The sequence below is a fragment of the Chlorocebus sabaeus genome, chromosome 7, assembly GCF_047675955.1.
Source record: "Chlorocebus sabaeus isolate Y175 chromosome 7, mChlSab1.0.hap1, whole genome shotgun sequence".
NCBI classification, from domain to species: Eukaryota; Metazoa; Chordata; class Mammalia; order Primates; family Cercopithecidae; genus Chlorocebus; species Chlorocebus sabaeus.
Window position 1 is genome coordinate 33,551,973 of NC_132910.1, and position 14,813 is coordinate 33,566,785.

Sequence of the window (14,813 nt, forward strand, 5' to 3'; positions counted from 1 at the left end):
ATTAGGGCAGAAATAACAAACAGATCAATGGAAGAGAACAGACACTTGATTCATTTTGTTTGATTTTATTATTATTATTATTTTGAGACAGAGTCTCACTCTGTCACCCAGTCTGCAGTGCAGTGACATGATTTTGGCTTGTTGCAGCCTCAAAGTCCCAGACTCAAGTGATCCTCAGCTCCCAAGTAGCTGGGACTACAGGTGCACACCACCACACCAGCTTATTTTCGTATTTTTTGTAGAGACAGGGTTTCACCAAGTTGCTCAGGCTGGTCTTGAACTCCTAAGCTCAAGCAGTCTGCCCACCTCAGCCTCCCAAAGTGCTGGGATTAGAGTCGTGAGCCACTGCACCCAGCAACATAAATTATATATGATATAATTTATGTATACACATACAAACACACACATATACATATATACACGTATATACATATATACACACATGCATATATGCACACACTCACATATAAATAAAGGTGGCATTATAATCCAAATAAATAACTCTAAAACATGGATTCCAAATGGAAATATATATATGTAATTTATATCCCTATTTTATATTGTATAAAAAAACTAAAATCCACATGGATTAAAATACTTAAATAAAAAAAACTCTGAAACTTTTACAGGAAAATATAGTTGTATATCATTATGATCTAAGGATAGGGAAAGATTTATTAAATGAGATACAAAAAGCCAAACCATAAGAAAAAAAGATTAATAAATTTAATTACATAAAAATACAAAATCTCACATAACCACCCCCTTAAAAAAATAAATAAAGTGAAAAGACAAGCAACTGACTGGGAGACGTTATATCAACAACTATTTGTATTATATATTCAGGAATACCTAAAGGATTTCTACAAATTAATAATATGACAAACCTAAATTACACAAATAGAAAAAGAACAAAGGCTATTAATAGGAAATTTGTAGAAGAAAAAAACCCAAATCGTCAATAAACATATGAAAAGATGTTTAATCTCACTAGTAATCAAGGAAATGTGAATTAAAATTAGAGTATTTCACATATATTTCTTACATAAAAGAGTGACTCAAGATTAAAAAGTCTCTAACAGTATCAGCAGAGATGTTAAGAGATGGACATTCTCAAACATAGCTAAGGTATTCTGGGAGAGAGCTTGAGAAAGACAGCATGACCAAGGCTCCACTTTGCTTTCCAGACAACCAGATTTGTAGCATACTGAGCTCTTGTTAATGGTGAGAATTTGACTGGTGAAGAGGTTAGGGTATCTTTGGGCATGAGAGCTCTTAGCCCTCCTTTAAATCTTGCCACACCATCAGCTGGCAACACAACCCCCAAGCAAAGCAGAGGTTCCTCTGCCTGCTTCTATGATGGAACTAGTTCTTCTCTCCCAGCCCTTCTGACCACAGTCCCATTGTCCCAGTCAACTGAGTAAGCTGGAAAGTAAGTCAGTCACCTGCTTTCTGTCTTGCAAAATTTAGACTAATATTTTAATGGAATCCTTCTCAAGGCGATACTCTCAATGCTCATCTTTGGGTAACTAAGGGGATAGCCACCAGTAGCCCAATGGTCCAGCACTAGACCCTCTGTTTCCACAAGATCCCAAAGGGAAGCAATTTGGAAGGGAGAAGAAAGGAAAGGAATCCACACTATTTGGCATAATAGTATAGTTGCCTGACTCTGTGGAAAGTATCACACCTTACAAATTACAAGGCAGTTAGGGATGGGTTTCTTTTTCTTTCTCCGTATGAGTTTAGACTGCACTCTCTGAGAATTCACGTGTACTCCTAAAACGAGTGTGTGTGTATGTGTCCACATGCACACACATGCATACATGCATGTAAGATCAGAGAATAAACAGGAGCAACTGCACTCATATTGTTGTGAGAGCTTAAAGAGGACACAAGGGGATTACTTCCAAGATGGCTGAATAGGAACAGCTCCAGTCTACAGCTCCCAGCAAGATCAATGCAGAAGAGAGGTGATTTCTGCATTTCCAAATGAGGTACCCAGTTCATCTCATTGAGACTGGTTGGACAGTGGGTGCAGCCCACAGAGGGTGAGTTGAAGCAGGATGGGGCATCACCTCACCCAGGAAGCACAAGGGTTCAGGGGATTTCCCTTTCCCAGCCAAGGGAAACCATGAGTGACTGTACCTGGAGGAGCGGTATGCTTCTGCCCAAATACTGCGCTTTTTCCATGGTCTTTACAACCAGCAGACCAGGAAATCCCCTCCCATACCTGGCTCTGCACATCCCATACTGACGGAGCCTTGCTTACTGCTAGTGAAGCAGTCTGAGATCAATCAAGTGGGAGCTTGGTAGGGGGAGGGGCATCTGCCATTACTGAGGCTTGAGTAGGCAGTTCTATGCTCACAGTGTAAACAAAGTGGCAGGGAAGCACAAACTGGGCAGAGCCCACCACAACTCAGCAAGCGCTACTGCCTCTCTAGATTTCAGCTCTGGGGGCAGGGCATATCTGAACAGAAGGCCACAGACAGTTTCTCCAGGCTTAAACATCCCTACCTGACAGCTCTGAAGAGAGTAGTGGTTCTCTTAGCATGGCGTTCAAGCTCCAATAACGGAAAGACTGCCTCCTCAAGTGGGTCCCTGACCCCCATGTAACCTGACTGGGAGACATCTCCCAGTAGGGACTGACAGACACCTCATACAGGCAGGTGTCCCTGTGGGATGAAGCTTCCAGAGGAAGGAGCAGGCAGCAATCTTTGTGGTTTTGCAGCCTGCGCTGGTGATACCCAAACAGTGTCTGATGGGACCTCCAGAAAACTCCAACAAATCTGCAGCTGAGGGGTCTGTTAGAAGGAAAACTAACAAACAGAAAGGAATAGCATCAACATCAACAAAAAGGACATCCACACCAAAACCCCATACATAGGTCACCAACATCAAAGATCAAAGGTAGATAAAACCACAAAGATGGGGAGAAACCAGAGCAGAAAGGCTGAAAATTCCAAAAACCAGAATGCCTCTTCTCCTCCAAAAGAACATCTCCTCACCAGCAAGGGAACAAAACTGGATGGAGAATGAGTTTGACAAATTGACAGAAGTAGGCTTCAGAAGGTTGGTAATAACAAACTTCTCTGAGCTAAAGGAGCAAGTTCTAACCCATCAAAAAGAAGCTGAAAACCTTGAAAAGTGATCAGATGAATGACTAACTAGAATAACCAGTGTAGAGAAGAGCTTAAATGACCTGATGGAGCTGAAAACCACAGTACGAGAAATCCCAGAAGTATTCACAAGCTTCAATAGCTGATTCAATCAAGCAGAAGAAAGGATATCAGTGATTGAAGATCAAATTAATGAAATCAAGTGAGAAGACAAGATTAGAGGAAAAAAAGTGAAAAGAAATGAACAAAGCCTCCAAAAAATATGGGACTATGTGAAAAGACCAAATCTACATTTGATGGTGTACCTGAAAGTACAGGGAGAATGGAACCAAGTTAGAAAACACTCCTCAGGATATTATCCAGGAGAAATTCCCCAACCTAGCAAGACAGGCCAACATTCAAATTCAGGAAATACAGAGAACACCACTAAGATACTCCTCGAGAAGAGCAACCCCAAGACACATAACTGTCAGATTCACCAAGGTTGAAATGAAGGAAAAAATGTTAAGCGCAGCCAGAGAGAAAGGTTGGGTTACACACAAAGGGAAGACCATCAGACTAACAGCAGATCTCTCTGCAGAAACTCTACAAGCAAGAAGAGAGTGGGGACCAATATTCAACATTCTTTAAAAAAAAAAAAAAGAACTTTCAACCCAGAATTTCATATCCAGCCAAACTAAGCTTCATAAGTAAAGGAGAAATAAAATCCTTTATAGACAAGCAAATGCTGAGAAATTTTGTCACCATCATGCCTGCCTTACAGGAGCTCCTGAAGAAAGCACTGAACATGGAAATAAACAACCGGTACCAGCCACTGCAAAAACATACCAAATTGTAAAGACCATCAATGCTATGAAGAAACTGCATCAATTAACAGGCAACATAACCAGCTAGCATCATAATGACAGGATCAAATTCACACAGAACTTCACACATGACAATATTAATCTTAAATGTAAATGGGCTAAATTTCCCAATTAAAAGACACAGACTGGCAAATTGGATAGAGTCAAGACCCATCAGTGTGCTGTATTCAGGAGAGCCATCTCATGTGCAAAGACACACATAGACTCAAAATAAAGGGTTGGAGGAGGATCTAACAAGCAAATGGAAAGCAAAAAAAAAAAAAAAATAGCAGGGGTTGCAATCCTGGTCTCTGATAAAACAGACTTTAAACCAACAAATATCAAAAGAGACAAAGAAGGCCATTACATAACGATAAAGGGACCAATTCAACAAGAAGAGCTAACTATCCTAAATATATACGCACCCAATACAGGAGCACCCAGATTCATAAAGCAAGTTCTTAGAGACCTGCAAAGAGACTTAGACTGCCACACAATAATAATGGGAGAATTTAACACCCCACTGTCAATATTAGACAAATCAACAAGTCAGAAAATTAAAAAGGATATCTAAGACTTGAACTCAGCTCTTAACCAAACAGACCTAACAGACATCTACAGAACTCTCCACCCCAAATCAACAGAATATACATTCTTCTCAGCACCACATCACACTTATTCCAAAATTGACCACATAATTGAAAGTAAAACACTCATTGGCAAATGTAATAGAACAGAAATCATAACAAACTATCTCTCAGACCACAGTGCAATCAAATTAGAACTCAGGATCAAGAATCTCACTCAAAATCGTACAACTACGTGGAAATTGAACAACCTGCTCCTGAATGACTACTGGGTAAATAACAAAATGAAGGCAGAAATAAAGATGCTCTTTGAAACAAATGAGAACAAACACACAATGTACCAGAATCTCTGGGACACATTTAAAGCAGTGTGTAGAGGGAAATTTATAGCACTAAATACCCACAAGAGAAAGCAGGAAAGATCTAAAATTGACACCCTAAAATCACAACTAATTGAATTAGAGAAGCAAGAGCAAACAAATTCAAAAGCTAGTAAAGACAGGAAATAACTAAGATTAGAGCAGAACTGAAGGAGATAGAGACACAAAAAAAAAACTTCAAAAAAATCAATGAATCCAGGAGCTGGTTTTCTGAAATATCAACAAAATAGATAGACTGCTAGCAAGATGAATAAAAAAGAAAAGAGAGAAGAATCAAATAGACACAATAAAAAATGATAAAGTGGATATCACCACCGATTCGACAGACATACAAACTACCATCAGAGAATACTATAAACACCTCTACACAAATAAACTAGAAAATCTAGAAGAAATGGATAAATTCCTGGACATATACACCCTCCAAAGACTAAACCCGGAAGAAGTTGAATCTCTGAATAGACCAATAACAGGTTCTGAAATTGAGGCAATAATTAATAGCCTATCAACCAACAAAGTTCAGGACCACACAGATTCACAGTCAAATTCTACCAGAGGTATAAAGAGGAGCTGGTACCATTCCTTCTGAAACTATTCCAAACAATAGAAAAAGAGGGAATCCTCCCTAACTCATTTTATGAGGCCAGCATCATCCTGATACCAAAGCCTGGCGGAGACACACACACACACACACACACACACACACACACACACAAACAAAAAACAAAAAAACAAAAAAAATAAAAACAAAACAGGATTTTAGGCCAATATCTGTGATGAACATCAGTGCAAAAATCCTTAATAAAATACTGGCAAACTGAATCCAGCAGCAAATCAAAAAGCTTATCCACCACGATCAAGTTGGCTTCATCCCTAGGATGCAAGGCTGGTTCAACATAACGCAAACCAATAAATGTAATCCATCACATAAACAGAACCAATGACAAAAAACACATGATTATCTCAATAGATGCAGAAAAGGCCTTTGATAAAATTCAACAGTCTTTCATGTTAAAAACTCTCAATAAACTAGGTATCAATGGAACATATCTCAAAATAATTAGAGCTATTTATGACAAACCCACAGCCAATATCATACTGAATGGGCAAAAACTGGAAGCATTCTCTTTGAAAACAGGCATAAGACAAGGATACCCTCTCTCACCACTCCTATTCAACACAGTATTGGAAGTTCTGGCAAGGGCAATCAGGCAAGAAAAAGCAATAAAGGGTATTCAAATAGAAAGAGAGGAAGTCAGATTGTCTCTGTTTGCAGATGACATGATTGCATATTTGGAAAACTCCATCGTCTCAGTCCAAAATCTCCTTAAGCTGATAAGCAACTTCAGCAAAGTCTCAGGATACAAAATCAATGTGCAAAAGTCACAAGCATTCCTATACACCAATAACAGACAAACAGAGAGCCAAATCATGAGTAAACTCCCATTCACAATTGCTACTAAGAAAATAAAATACCTAGGAATCCAATTTACAAGGGAAGTGAAGGACCTCTTTAAGGAGAACTACAAACCACTGTTCAAGGAAATCAGAGAGGACACAAACAAATGGAAGAACATTCCGTGCTCATGGATAGGAAGAATCAGTATGGTGAAAATGGCCATACTGCCCAAAGTAATTTATAGATTCAATGCTATCCCCATCAAGCTACCACTGACTCTCCTCACAGAATTGGTAAAAACTACTTTAAACTTCATATGAAACCAAAAAAGAGCCCACACAGCCAAAACAGGTCTGGGCAGGAAGAACAAAGCTGGAGGCATCACGCTACCTGACTTCCAACTTTACTACAAGGCTACAGTAACCAAAACAGCATGGTACTGGTACCAAAACAGAGATATAGACCAATGAAACAGAACAGAGCCCTCAGAAATAATACCACACATCTACAGCCATCTGATCTTTGACAAACCTGACAAAAACAAGAAATGGGGAAAGGATTCTCTATTTAACAAATGGTGCTGGGAAAATTGGCTAGCCATAAGTAGAAAGCTGAAACTGGATCCTTTCCTTACTCCTTATACGAAAATTAATTCAAGATGGATTAGAGACTTAAATGTTAGACCTAATACCATAAAAATCCTAGAGGAAAACCTAGGTAGTACCATTCAGGACATAGGCATGGGCAAAGACTTCATGTCTAAAACACCAAAAGCAACGGCAGCAAAAGCCAAAATTGACAAATGGGATCTAATTAAACTAAAGAGTTTCTATACAGCAAAAGAAACTATCATCAGAGTGAACAGGCAACCTACAGAATGGGAGAAAATTTTTGCAATCTCTCCATCTGACAAAGGGCTAATATCCAGAATCTACAAAGAACTTAAAAAAATTTACAAGAAAAAAGCAAACAACCCCATCAAAAAATGGGCAAAGGATATGAGCAGATGCTTCTCAAAAGAAGACATTTATACAGCCAACAGACATATGAAAAAATGCTCATCATCACTGGTCCTTAGAGAAATGCAAATCAAAACCACAATGAGACACCATCTCAAGCCAGTTAGAATGGCGATCATTAAAAAATCAGGAAACAACAGATGCTGGAGAGGTTGTGGAAAAATACGAACACTTTTACACTGTTGATGGGAGTGTAAATTAGTTCAACCATTGTGGAAGACAGCATGGTGATTCCTTAAGGGTCTAGAACTAGAAATACCATTTGACCCAGCAATCTCATTACTGGGGATATACCCAAAGGATTATAAATAATTCTACGATAAAGACACATGCACACTTATGTTTATTGCGGCACTATTCACAATAGCAAAGACTTGGAATCAACCCAAATGTCCATCAGTGATAGACTGGATAAAGAAAATGTGGCACATATACACCATGGAATACTATGCAGCCATAAAAAAGGATGAGTTCATGTCTTTTGCAGGGACATGGATGAAGCTGGAAACCATCATTCTCAGCAAACTATCACAATATCAGAAAACCAAACACCACATGTTCTCACTCATATGTGGGAGTTGAACAATGAGAACACAAGGACACAGGGAAGGGAACATCACACACTAGGACCTTTGGGGGGCGGGGACTAGGGGAGGGATAACATTAGGAGAAATACCTAATGTAGGTGACGGTTGATAGGTGCAGCAAACCACCATGGCACATGTATACCTATGTAACAAAACTGCACGTTCCGCACATGTAACCCAGAACTTAAAGTATAATTGAAAAAAAGAAAAAACAAAGAAATTGATTTAAAAACATGGAGGGCACAAAAGAGAGACCCCTGTTCACCCTGGACCATGCTGAATTGCTTGGACCCAGGAGGCACAGGTTGCAGTGAGCTGAGATCGCACCACTGCACTCCAGCCTGGGTGACAGAGTGAGACTCCATTTCCATAAAAAATAAAAAAGAAAAAGAAAAAAAAGAAAGAAAAGAAAACACAAATGTTTCCTCTCACAGTTCTGGAGCCCAAAAGTCTGGCGTCAAGGCATCAGCAATGCTGCCTCCAGAGGCTTTCACCTGGGCCTGGCCTCTTCAAGGCTTTGCAGCCATTCGCACTCTTTGGCCTGAGGCTACATCACTCCAATCTCTGCCTCTGTCTTCATATCAGCTTCTCCTCTCTGTGCAAAATCTCCTGTCTCTCTTTTAAGGACACATGTGACTGGATTCAGGGCCCATCTGGATAATCCAGCATAATCTCCCCATGTCAAGATCCTTAGCCTAATCATATCTGCAAAAACACGTTTTCTTTACAAGGTAATATTTATACGCTCCAGGGATTAAAATCTGACATCTTTGGTTAACTATTAATTGGCCTACTACAGGTAGCCTACTGTGAAGAATTTCATTTCTTGATGTTTTCCTCATAGACCCTCTGAAAGGTCATACTTATCACACAGATTTACGTTTTCAACTCACACCCTCTAATTTCCTTTAATTGTCCCACAACTTTCCAGCAAAGTAAGTCAGAGACACTCCTATCGCCCTGTGTGCAGTGTTGACAGTGCAATGGAGAATAAAGGAAGACGGCAGCAGTGGAAAGGATGCCTCGCCCTGATCAAACTCCCTGTTTATCCTATGGAGGGCAGCAGCCGTGTATCAGTGAGATGTGCCTAAGGGTTCCAGGCAGTGACCAGCAGCTACAAGGTAAGTGAGGGTCCACGGCAGAGCTGAAAGCAACAGAGAAAACACGAGATGCTAAAGATCATTTTCCAGGTTGATATCCCAGCAGTGGTTGCAAATAACAGCTTCCAATTTCCCACCCTAGGTTTGAGCAAATTGGCGCTGGAAGGGGAGTACAGGTAAATTCTTACGTGGCGTAAGTTTCCTAAACGGTTTCTAATAAAGACTTTTCACTTTAAGGCTTAACCACTTTAATAATATTATTGCTTCCATCCTCTTTCCCCTCTCCCAGTTCCCATTTCCCACATCTCTGTCTTTCTCTTTCTTTCTCCCTCTTTGTCTCTTCCTGTTTCTCTGTTTCTCTCTCTCTCATACACACGCATGCACACACACCCCAGAGCCCCTAGCCTCCTGCCAAAAACAGTTACACAAGGCTATCCAAAATTATCCACTCCTGCCTCTCTTCTCACCACCACCATTACAAGCATCACTCAGAACCAAAAGAAAAAAAAAACTAGCTTGATTCCACACAATATGTAACCATGGAAAATGACTGATTGAGATACAGTGCATTATGTGTGCTGCCAATGGTGATACTGTAATAGTAAATTCATCATCCTGACACGTTCATAATGTCTGACACTGCTGTCCTATTATGTCCCGTGCTACAGGGCTGCAACCCACATTGTGTAACTCAGGGAGACACATTGCAAGGAGCAGAGCAGCCTCACCCCTTACCTTCATCTAAATGCTCTATTTATCCACCAGTGCTGGTGCACTGCCGGGTGAGGAAAAGGAAGTACACAAGGACAAGGTCAAAGAGGCACTGGCGCCTGATTAAAATGGAAGCTAAATAGCTTTTCTCATCTGGGTTTTTCGAGGAGGCTCTCTGAGCAATGCCATCAACATCAGCTGCACCAGAGCTGATGAACAGGCTGATGGCAAAGGACTCTGTGAAGCAAAGGAGATTTTCCTGAATGATGCAGTTACTTGTAGACAAGAATGATTCTTACTCCCTCAACACCAATGAGTTAATAGCCCACAGTAAGCCAGGGAAGTCAAGTGTCAAGGGAAATCCATACAGCCCACCCCTGTCCCTCCATTACCCACCCCCGACACAGCAAAACAAAACAAAACAAAACAAACAAACAAACAAAAAACCACACACACACACACACAGCAGTTTTTAAATGTCCAAACTTTTGGCTCCCTGGGCCACAATGGAAGAAGAATTGTTTTGGGCCACACATAAAATACACTAACACTAATGACAGCTGATGAGTTAAAAAAAAAAAAAAAATGCAAAAAAATCATAATGTTTTAAGAAAGTTTGTGAATTTGTGTTGGGCCACATTCAAAGCTGTCCGGGGCCACATGCAGCCCGCAGGCGGTGGGTTGGACAAGCTTGTTTTAAATGATGATCACAAAATACTTGTGTTTACTAAGCAAAACCCACTGTCTTCATTTGGGTTCTCTGTCACATTTGGTTCCCCTGCCACTCATTCTCTCAACAGATCCCATGGCAACAATTCAAATGCAAGAAGTTTCTAGAGGAGGCACAAGAAGCACTACCTCCAGTAGGTGAGTGGAAAGTGAGAGAGGGAAGGAAAGGCTACAAATAAAGACTGTGTTCTCAAGCAGTTACCACTGGAAGTGAATGGAGCTGAATCCTATGGGAAAGGGGAAATGGTATAAAACACCAACCTAGGGTGTCTCCCCAGAGAGGCAGGGGGGCTGGGGTATTTGTCCTCAGACTCCCATCACTCATTGGTTGAGGGCTACTCCCTGGAGGGATTAATTTCTGAGCATTTCCAGTCTAGCACTTCCAGTTTGCTGTGGATCCAGCTTACTAGGTTCAATGCACATTGCCTCACAACAGTTCCCTAGGAACTACAGATTAAGTCAGTGAAGTAGATGGCTGCTAACTCCAAATCCTAAAAACAAGTCATAGCAGATAAAAAGAAAAAACAAAAACAAAAACTCTGCCAACACACAAAACTGAAGTGTTCTGCTAAGACTCATTTTCCAAAAGAGGCTTCATTATTTTTGATACTATTGTAGTTCTAGACAGCATGCTATACACTTTGGATACTAGAAAGACTTGTACCCATTGGCTTAATTTTGCACAAGAACAAGTGTAAGAGATTTTTCTCATGTTGCTCAAACCACTCCATTTTCAGCTAGCCAACATGAGGTTGACTGTAAGGGAAATTGTGAAAGAGACTAAGTTTGCTTTAGTGTTCTCTGTCTCTTCTCTCTGGCTCTTTTCCCTTCTCCTGGAGCTCCTTCCTCACCCATTAGGCACCCAGACTCATTCCTGTCAAAAACAGTTATAAGGGAAAGTTCTGATATCAGTCATTTTTCCGTAAGTGCAAATGTATGCCCTCAGTCATTCAACAAATATTTAATAAGCAAATTACTTTAGGCTTCACAGTGTGCTGGGTGTTGCAGACATGGAAGTATAACTTGCAGTTCCTGTCTGCACAGCATGATATGTGCCAGAATTGAGACAGGGATTGGTATGAGAGTACTGGGGAGTTGCTGCTAAGAAGTGTATCTTCAACTAGTGATTGAAAGTTTTTTCCCTTGTTAAATGCATTTCATGCATCAGTAAATAGGCAAAAAGGATAGGGGAATGGAAGGAAGCCCCACGCCCCAAATCCTTAATCTCACTTGGTAGCTACAGAGAAGTCAAGCATTTGGGCCATTTTCTATCCCACCTACATATAGAGCTGGCCTGTGGCCATGGCCTGCAGAATAAATAGAAAACAAGCAGCAAACAGCAAAGCAAGTATCTGCTCCCAAAATTCCTGCTGGGCATAAAGGATGCTTTTGAATTTGCTTGCATATTCCAGAAAAAAAAAATGAGGCTTCCTATTTATATATGAATTACACATTAAAATAATAATGCTCATAGTTTATTATTCAATGTAGAGATTTCCTCTGTGTTTCTGCCTAACACCTGTTTGGTTTCCCTATCCCTGCATCACGTGTTGAAGAATCAGAGCCAAAGCTCTAAGAAAAGTCTCTGTGTCCAGTATTTCTGCATCTGTAAAAGGAAGATAATAATATCTCACAGTGAAGTCAAGAGGATTAAATGAGACCATGTAAAGGACCTAGATCACCATCTGATATGAGGAAGGCAATCAATAATGGGACGAGTTTAGAAAAACAGGTTTGGAGAGTTTATTTTTCCTAACAAGCTCCAGGCTTGTCTGAGAGATTACAATAAAATCTTATGCTGTGTTTTGTAGGTATAGTTACCCAGTGCTCACTGGTTTCTTGGGAAGAAAATAAGCAGACCCTTGAACATACAGATGTGCTACAGGGGAGGATGTTCATCTAACTGCCTAACTGCAAGGAAGGCTCAGGTAGGCTGATTGTCAGTCAATAATCAGAGTCCAGGGTCTGCCATATTGGGTTATACTCAAACACGACTAAGAGGAGGATCCCAGGCCTCTGGCTTACACACACGTGTGTGCACACACAAACACACACACATCCAACAAACATTTCTTAATTGAGTTAAGTTTTATAAGAAATATTTACGTGTTTATATTATAAACAAACATGACTGCGCCCCTTTTTGTTGGTGTAAACTGCAATGTTGGAATTATCTTCTATACCAGAAGAACATTTTAGGTTTTGCAAGCCAAGAGGCAATGTCCTCAGTTCTTAAGCAAGTGTTCTAATAGAAAGGCCAATTGTCTTTTTAAATTTTACATTTAATAAGGTAAAAACCATTCATAGTTCAAGGCCTAGATTTACCCCAAGGGCCCATAATTTGCTAACCCTTGTACTAAAAAGATAAAGCTAAGAATTTCAACTGTTGTATTACTTTTCAAATTTCAATGCAAATGAGAATGCAGTTCCTTTCTAACAGACATTCTCACCAAACAGACCAGGAGATATATTGCACTAGCACTTACACACAAAATATGGTCTGTAATTTCTAATATGGCCCTAGCCCCAAGCATATCCCATTTCCACCTGAAATGGCCCATATACTATTGCCTAAATCCTCCATTCCAAACTTCACTTTTTAGTACTAAATAATTATTTTTTTGTTTTAAGAAACCATCTAAAGGGACAGTACCTTAAGTCACTAAAATTTTAACGATAATTTTTATTTTCTCACATGGGAATCTTTTTTTATTTATTTTTATTTTTATTTTTATTTTTGAGACAGGGTCTCGCACGGTCACCCAGGTTGGAGAGCACTGGTGCGATCTTGGCTCACTGCAACCTCCTCCTCCTGGGTTCAAGTGATTCTCCTGCCACAGCCTCCTGTTTAGCTGGGACTACAGACATGCACCACCATGCCCAGCTAATTTTTGTACTTTTAGTAGAGACAGGGTTTCACCATGTCAGCCAGGCTGGTCTTGAACTCCTGACCTCAAGTGATCCACCTGAGTTGGCCTCCCAAAGTGCTGAGATTACAGGCGTGAGCCACCGCACCTGGCCTCATATGGGAATCTTGAACAATGTATGCAAAATAAAAGAACACCAAAAGAAAGGAGAGGGAACAAGGGTTGTTCCCAACAGAAATTTGGAACGTTTCCTAATTCCAGATCAATTTAAAAAAAAAAAAAAAAAAAAAAAACGGTTAGTGATGGGCCAGTGCTATTCTGATACATCTGCATTTCTTACCTGCTTTCCCTAAGGGAAACAGAATAAGCATGTTACGCATGCAGTCTCTGGAGACTGCATCTCGTTCTCACCAGCAGTATAATCTTGGACAAGTCACTGAACTTCAATGAGCCTCCATTCAACTTCCTGAAAAACGGCAATAGTTACAGGATTTATCTCAGAGTGTTGTTGTAACAATTAAATAAGATGCATACATAAAGAACACTTGGAATAGGACTGGCACATAGGAGAGTCGCAATGAGTGATAGCAATCATTGTTTTAACAGTTGTTCTCAAATTGTAGTGCAAAAGAATAAATATAGAATTTGTTTAAAATTTCTACTTCCATCCCTACTGGAAATGTCTACTTCCATCTTTTCAGACGGTCTGAAGTGGGGCCCAGGAATATGTATTTTAATAGGAATGTCAGATGATCTTGATGTCAATGACATAGGACCACACTTTTTAAAAATAATGCCCTACCAAACAAATCAATAATGTTAAAAGTCAAAACAGTGATCACATGAGAGGATGTGGGAGAGGGTAGTGATTAGGAGAAAGTTCAAGGAGACTGTAAGGGGCAGGTAATGGTCTATACCTTGGCCCAGGTGTTGGCTACATGGATATGTTAACCTTGTAATAATTTATCAAGTTACACACACAATTTTCTGTATATACATTTTTTTCTTTAATAAAAATATAAAACCACAACTAAAGTAACAACACAATCAAACCAGTGCCCTCTGTCAGTGGTTCTTATCTCGGACTGAATATTAAATTCACTTGGGGAATATATAACAAACATCCTTGCTCCAATGTTAATAAACATTAAGTCCACAACTCTCAGAAATTCCAATTTGATCAATCTGGTTTGGGGCCCAGCCATCAGTATATTTTTAAAACTTCTCATGTGATTCTATCATTTGCAGCCAGAGTTGAGAGCCAACGTGCTATACTAGCATTCTCAAACCTTACTCTATTCAGACTTATCTAAAGGGCCTATTAAAATACCAATGATTGGCCCCCCACTTCCAGAGTTTCTGAGTAAATGGGTCTAGGATACAGCCTGAGAGTCTGCATTTCTAACATCTCAGGTAATGCTGATGTTACTGATCCACAGAACACAGGCCACACTTTAAGAACCACCGACTTTT